The sequence below is a fragment of the Electrophorus electricus genome, chromosome 3, assembly GCF_041902795.1.
Source record: "Electrophorus electricus isolate QZ-2024a chromosome 3, ASM4190279v1, whole genome shotgun sequence".
Lineage (NCBI taxonomy): Eukaryota > Metazoa > Chordata > Actinopteri > Gymnotiformes > Gymnotidae > Electrophorus > Electrophorus electricus.
In genome coordinates, this window is record NC_137499.1 from 6,481,963 (window position 1) to 6,490,000 (window position 8,038).

The following is an 8,038-nucleotide window of genomic DNA, read 5'->3' on the forward strand; positions in this document are numbered from 1 at the left end:
ACTGTAGTTATTCATCCTTCAAAACCTTTCCTTTCGATATATTCTCTTCTGTATCTCCTCTTTTCCTTATCTGTCGTGTTCCCTTTTTTCGCCCTTTCCCCGCTCCCGCGTTTGGCCCCCTCTGCCGCCCCGCGATATGTTAAATCCAGCGTTTTTGATCATTACAGCCAAAAGACATTTGAGAACATTACTGTGGTGAGGTGCTGATGGCACAATCATCGCGGTACCAAAGCAAACAGATTCTGAGGCTGAATGCAGGCTTGCCGTGGCTGGTCTCCATGCAGACGTATATTACATGCGGGAGTCTGCAATCTAACGTGCGTTGTCAATCACTGAGAATGTGTTTTTAGATGCATCGGGGCCAAGTCGACTGCACCTTGTGGGAAAGAGCGGTTTGGGAGGCTAATGGTTGTGAGAGACTGGGGTGGCTCCGACAGCAACAGGGCTGAGCGATGGAGTCAGGATGCGAAGAGCCCAGACGAGTGGAAACGAAGCACGGACATAGTGAATGCAGGGAGGGGGCATGTGCGTGGAGGGCAACACAGGACACAAATCAGTTCATATTGTACCAAGACAATGGATATTTGCATATTTGTGTGAGGAAGGGAGTGAGACAAACAAACCTCACACCAAGGTGTGTATGTGTGTGTGTGGGATAGAGAGGGAGAGAGAGAGAGAGAGAGAGAGAGAGAGTGTGATAATCCAATGCTACAATAGAGAAGCAACATCCATTGAACACAATGGAGATGCCCGTGGCATTCCAAGATGAGGCCGTCTGAAAAAGTGCGTGCGAGGGTCACGTGGACGTTCTCACGCAGCGCTGCATGTTGAATGAGCGATACAACAACACACCACAATCTGCTGTCCTTCCTCATAACGTCTTACCTAGATATGGACTAGTGGCATTTTAAATGTCACGTCAAGAAGCCCGTTTAAGACACATCTGCATGTTTTTTTAAGCGGGACAAAACTAATTAAGATAAAGGCAAATGGATTATCACTACAGAAAACCAGAAAACCTCTGAAGGTATCCAAAAGTAATTCAGCTGTCATTATTCAGTCCACTTTTTTTTGCACTGAATTGATCTTGGAGAATAATTTCTCTTATAAAATGAATTTGCATAGCTCTGATCATGAGGAAATATGAAGACAAATGCCTCGCGCTCCTTTAATGAGATTCCCAACTCCACGGAAGGATTTTTCTCTTTCATCAGCTCTTCTTGACAGTTTGCAGCTGTCCCTGCGAGGCCTCGTACATTTTCACGGTGTTATATCTACCCGCTCAGCGGCAGATGCACATGAATGTCCTTCCGTGTCCGTTCCCTTGTTTGCTCCTTGACCGCCTCTTTTTTGTCATCTTGTTAGTGAGGTCGCAGACCGTTTAAAGGGCTCTTGCGTGAACGTGTATTAATGACTCTTGACCTTTGCCTCCTTTTATGACCACTAGAGAGGGTGCTTGGAGATGAAGCAGTGACATCAGCTTTTAGTGCCACTTGTTCGGGCCCACATGCGTGCACGTCGCCTGCCTGAAACACTGCACAGGTGGTTCAACTGTTACCCCCAAAGTAGTAACCAAGTCCTGTGTGTGTGTGTGTGTGTGTGTGTGTGTGTGTGTGTGTGTGTGTGTGTGTGTGTGTGTGTGTGTGTGTGTGTGTGTGATTGGCTGCACCTTTGGCCCTGATTGTGGTTTCATGCTCCTTTGCTCAGGGTTTGGCAGTAACGGAAACTGTGGTGATATATATTGCTAGCAGGATTAAATTATAATGTAACAATTTCTTTCTGAGGGAGTGAACGGTTGCCGCCACCGTTGTCGCATTGCGTTTTATAATATGTACCATGTGTTGTGTTTTACCGTGGGTGCGTTCTGGGGATTGTAATTCATTAGCATGCAACGTGTAATTGCAAACAGACGTGCATTTAACATCTTTCTGGTGCGATAAATAACTTTTTTTATTGTTTCATTCACGCACACGACCCAGTTGGATTGCTAATGGCTTTGTGGGTCGTGAATAGTCTGCGTACACGAGATATGTTTCTGATTCCTTCAGTGTTGTTACGAGATTCGTTTTCCCGTGTTATGGACAGCAGTCGCTATCTCACGATAAACACTGGCTAGACTCTGAGCCCAGTGGGGGATAGGGGATTCAGCACGACGTCTGTCGGCAGCAGTGTTATCGGCCACATTTGAAAACAACGAGTCTATGATCTAATGATCATAATCTGCGTATTCCACCAAATTGGACTGATGGAGAAGGGAAATGCTGTTTTATATGGACAACCTTTACACATGGCCATCACTAGCTATGAGGACACCGAAGTCTGGACCTCGGTAGTTTGGGATGTTTTTTTCCTCGCGTATCTTTAATTATGAAAGTGAATGTCTAAACAACGAAGTTATGATAATATTATGGCAGAGTGTAGCGTAAAAACGTTCATCGTAAGTACACAGTCAGCGGGGACACGACTGGTTCTCAACTGATCTCAAAGCAGCTGGCAGTGGTCATGAATTTGTTTAACCCTTGTGTTTCGTTTGGCGTCCCAGAGACCCCTGTCTTCTATGAATAAAATAAAATTACAGTGAGTTCAAAGATATTTCAAATCAGTACACTCAAAAACAATCAGGTTTTTGTTTTTTTTGTTTTTCAAACGCCTTTCATATTTCAGGAAGCTGTAGATTTTTAAGGGTGGGTTTCAGTGTGTATATTGAAAATATTTTTTACATTAACAAATTAAATATACATTAACAATTGAAGTTAATAAAGTTAAATAAGTACATTAACAAGTTATGGAGAAACAGTAATTATGTTCTGTGAAGTGAGTCACATTTTTAAAGTATGGGTCTCATGAAAGTTTTGATCTTGGTCACAGTACTGCTTTTACACAGCAGCTGAGTTGCTCATGATTCTGCACAGAGAACATACAGGAGCTTGTCTGAGGCACTGCAGGGAACTGGTGTGTCTAAATCTCTTTGGCAGTTAGCAGGTTAAAAAGTAGCCCATTAGTAATGGAAAGTAATCGGATGGTGAATCTTTTGGATTAGGTTACAGATACATTTAAATAGGTAATCTGTAATCTGTAATGGAATACACTGTTAAAGTAACCTACCCAACCCTGTGTGTGTGTGTGTGTGTGTGTGTGTGTGTGTGTGTGTGCGTGTGTGTGTGCGCGCAGGGCTGGAGACTAATAGAATAAACAGCAGGATTTTGCCTTTGATTCCAGAACCGTAGCTCCAAGATGGTTTTCTCTAATCACATTTGCAGTCCCCTGTAAAGGAGTGATTCGTTGGATCTGAAAGCTGATGAATTCAGACCGTTATGTAGCTGGAAAGTCACATGAGTGATACGTGGGCTCCCTATTCTAGAGCACTGCATTCAAAAAGAAACGATGACCATAGAGATAAAAGCCAGATAACACTTTAGTTCAGGGATACTTACGTACTCGCTGAGGCTGTGCTGGAATGGTATTCCAGCCATTTTGGAAGTTTTTGGAGTTACTTTCCCGATGCGCGCTAAAGAGCCGCCGTCCTCTGAGTTTGAGCGTGAAGACAGCTCCTGAACCCTTCTGTCCTCGTGTTAGCAGAGATAAGTGAACTCCACTGGTCATCACACATGCCCAGAGGAATGAGGTCACCTTTCCATACGATTGGTGAGCATTACAGGCCTTCTTAGTGAACTGTAACCTGGGCATTTTGTCCTGGGGCTCACCAGTGGTTTGGATACTGGTGAACTCTTCGGTTAGTTTTGTTGTATTCTGGTTTTGTTGTAGTCTTTATCATATCCATGCACATATCCTGGATGTGTTACTGATGGGCTCAGACAGACGTCCACTGCTGTAGCCCTCTGTGCTCTGCAATGGGTTGATTGCTATTGCCAAGCTAACCTGTGTGTTTTTGCTTTTTAATAATGCAAAAATCATATTGATTTCGAGATACCAAGTGTTTTGGCTGTGTCTATAATTACTTATTACACATTTTTGAACCACGTAACAACTGGTCCAATCCTTCTTTGGTTCCCATTTTCGGAGACTATGGCAACGAGCCACAGATGCGAACATCCCGTAAAAGATCAAGTCTAGATGTTTTGTTAACTCTCTTGTGCGTGAGCTAATTATGCAGCACATAGCTGTCTAAGACACAACCGAACAATCGGTTGTGCTCAATAGTGTTTGGTTCCCTAAAATGGGAGGACTGTATACGAGGGCTGCGGTTCCTGTTTGGTTCACGTGAACCAGATTTACACAGCCTTTAATTAAACCCGTCAGCCTTCACTTAAACAAATATTGTTTCATTTCAAAGTGAAAATGCTGAACTACAGACTGCAAACTATAAAACTATGCAGCTCGTTATAGTGTTCACTGCATAATCTGGATCCAAAAAGCACTTCCAAAGATGCGTTAATGAAACTGTGCGATGTGTGTGTGCGTGCACGTATACATATGTGTGGGAGTGCATGCGTTTGTGTACATGCGTGTGTTTGTGTGTGTGTGGTTGTTCCTCTCTGCTCTGTTCTGTTGAGTGCCTGGTTGGGAGATCTGCATGGTGAAGGGGCCACAGGGGTTTATCCTCCCACTGTTTAGCCAGGGGAGAAATAAACCATGCAGGTCTCTGCAGCAAAGAGCAGGCGTGACAATGCAGGCAGGACTGCAGTAAAGAGCCGGCGGGGGTCGACCTGGGTGGGACCGCTATGGGGGCCCACAAATACACCCCATGGGCCGGGTAATGTCACAGTGTCACCACACATCTGCATAAATGCAGGTAAAACAATAACACATACACACACACACAGGAACACACACTGCATTACATTCAATTCAGTGCTGCAGCAAGTATACAGAGGTGTAGTTTAAAGGTTAATTGCAAGCTGCCATTTGAAACCCATCAGTGCTACGAACATAAACACACCCTCTGCTAGCTACTATTAGGATCAAATGCATTACGGGATCCCAGGTTCCACAGGAAATCCATCTGCTGTCTGTGATCAAAGCAATGGAGTCCAGAGACTAGGAGAACTCCCGACTCACAGAGTGGTCGCTTTCTGTGACTATGATCCTGGTAGCTGGTACACCACGGGTCAAAGGTCACTATCACCTAGTCCGTCAACAACACTTCGAAAACAGAGTACACCTCACACACACACACACACACACACACACACACCTCACACACACACACACACACACACACACACACACACACACACACACGCAGAGCAAACAGGCTTGGCTGGTAAAGCCTGCCTAGATGTCAGTGCCATCTCTAGGGGGCATCTGTTAAAGTGCATGCAGTAGCTGTTAAAGGTGGAACCTGCCAGGTCTGATTTCACTGCCGTACTGAGTCAGCAAACCCTGCCCTTGCTGCGGCTCACCTTGGGGAGGAGAGAAGCGCCGTGCCACTTGTTTATAAAAACCACCGAGAAACCCCCGGCATTACGGCCACATTTTTAAACCCGTGAGGAAGTGTGAGCTGAAGAGAAGATCAAAGCAGGAGTTACAGCATGGTCGCCATGAACCTAGGACTGAAGTTGCCGTGAACCTTGGACTAGAGAAAATGAGAAAATGAGTGTGTACAGCAAATGGGAGGGATTGTCTGTAAATGAAGTGTGCTTTGATGGAGGCAATGTGTGAATTCTCAGACACACACACACACACACACACACACACACACACACACATGCAAGCCAGATGAGAACAGGCCAAACGCCACCCTTTCTCTCCCTGGGTGGCGGGCCCCAGAAGCATGGGCCCCGACGGCCCCAACACAGACAGAACTGGAAAGGACCGCGTCTCTCCTCCCAGAGGCCCCGAAGGCTTACCGAGGTTTTGTCCCACATGGCCCCAAAGCTTTCCTACTGATCCGCTCGTCCTGAATGCTGTCTCCGCAGAGATCAGCAGCCATCGCCCATCACTGACCACGAGTTAAGTCCTGCCCCCGCCCCTCCGCCCGGATGTGGAGGCGCACTGCATCGCAGTGCTCATGCACGACTCTCCACCGCCGACCCTTTCGGGTGGTTTGACCTTTATCTTTTCCATTTAAGAACTACAATCAGTTTCTGCAGACTAGAGAAGCTTTCATTTCAAAAGTAGGAAACACGTTCTCAGAGGTTTTTCTTCCGTAAGCCGTAAGTGTGAACACAAGGTGATGTGCTAGAACAATGGCATCGGTGGCTGGCAGGGACACCGCTAGATGTTTTCAAAACACAGTGTTAAAAAAAACTGTAAATATGACACGAATCAGAATGAAATATCATGTCATCTAGATCACCGAAAAATTATTCTTTGGAAGTTGTAGATTTATGATAACCTGTCCCGGGAAGATCTGCATGCCTTATGAATGTTTAAGAATGAAGAGATTCTCAGTTTGATATTGATAGCTATATAATGATAGTTATTGCAGTGTCCATATAGTTCAAATGTCCATATAAATGGGGGAATTCATAAACAACATACACTTGTTACACCTGTTTCTGCTATCAGCTCAGTGTCATAGTTTAGCCTATCCATGCATGACACATCAAAACCTAAACAAGCAATGTATAATGAAACAAGAAACTGTGTCTGTATCTGTCTCATTCACACACACACACACACACACACACACACAAACAAACACACACACGGACAGATAGACACACCAGAGAGGACAAACCCCCACACTGCACGACCTGTGGATGGCCTCCTACACAATACTTTGTTAATTTTAGGCCCTGACAGGCACAGGAGAATCGCAAAGCTATCATGTGCATTTCTGGCACATGGTGTCTCTCCCTTCACCAGCCTAGCAGCCAAATTGCTCGGGCGTGTGCGCGCACGTGCATGCGTGCGTGCGTGTGTGTGTGTGTGTGTGTGAGTGTGTGTGTGTGAGTCAGAGGGGCAGATCACATCCGAGTGGACATGTTTATGCCCCGAGGCTGGCATTCCGTGCAATGCCAATGTCAAAATAAAAGCCAAAACAAATATCAGCGTACCAGCTGATAACATCTGAAACATCCCTCCTGCTCAGTGCAGCCCTGCCTTACGCGCTACCATGACTCTGATGGCGTGCATGTGCCGATCGCCCTGCGTTATTCTGCCGACCACGCTCCCGTGCCGGTTGTCAGGGTTACGCTCGACCCGGCCCAGGATATATCCCCTGGTTTACGTCTGTCTGCGTCAGGCTGGCCGCTCCCTGGGCCACCGAGGGGAGAGAGTTGCTGAAACTGAAGTCTGTTGGGATGGGGGTGCGCGAAGGAGAGGCCTCAGCTACGCTGGCACCTGCTCTTTGAGCCGTGCCCAGACATGCGTGCCAGACATGGCACTCGCACCTGCTGATCAGTGGTCAGGGCTCTCTCAGCTAGTTCTGAATGTTATCCAGACAGAAGGAATTCTGTGCCTTGCTCAGAGAGAGAGAGACTGAGAGAGAGAGAAGGGGGGGAGGGGGAGCGAGAGAGAGAGAGAGAGAGAGAGAGAGAGAGAGAGAGAGAGAGAGAATCTTGCATGTTGAGTAAGGAGAACTAGCACTCAGAGGGAACTGGAGAGCTCTTTAAGTCTAGTGCTTTCTCTCTCTCTCTCTCTCTCTCTCTCTCTCACTACATTTTAATCAGATAGTTTATAAATTCAGTTTATAGTTTATTAGAGTATAAATTCAGGTTATACTCTGGTACTAGTGTTTGTATAATCTTAATTGTTTTTTAATGTAATTTTTTAATTAACTAGAGTAACAGTGTGCTATCTATACCACAGAGTTTGGTCCAGTCATACTGTAAAATGAACAGTTTTTGTTACGTAATACTTACGTCATAGTTTTACAGATTTAATCTTCAATACAAGTCTGAGTGAACCCCTAAAACTGATCTCAGAACAGAAGCACCCACATGTAATCACATGCTACTGCTGTACTCTGGTGTACCATTTCAAATCAGAGGCATCTGTCTCTCCAGAAATACCAATCACACACACGCGAGTCTTCTTCTGTTTCACAGTGCTGAACAAAACAAACACTTTTCAGCACCATGTGTTGTTGTTAAGTTTTCCTGATTCATAAAGGTGGTTGGCATCTGTGCAG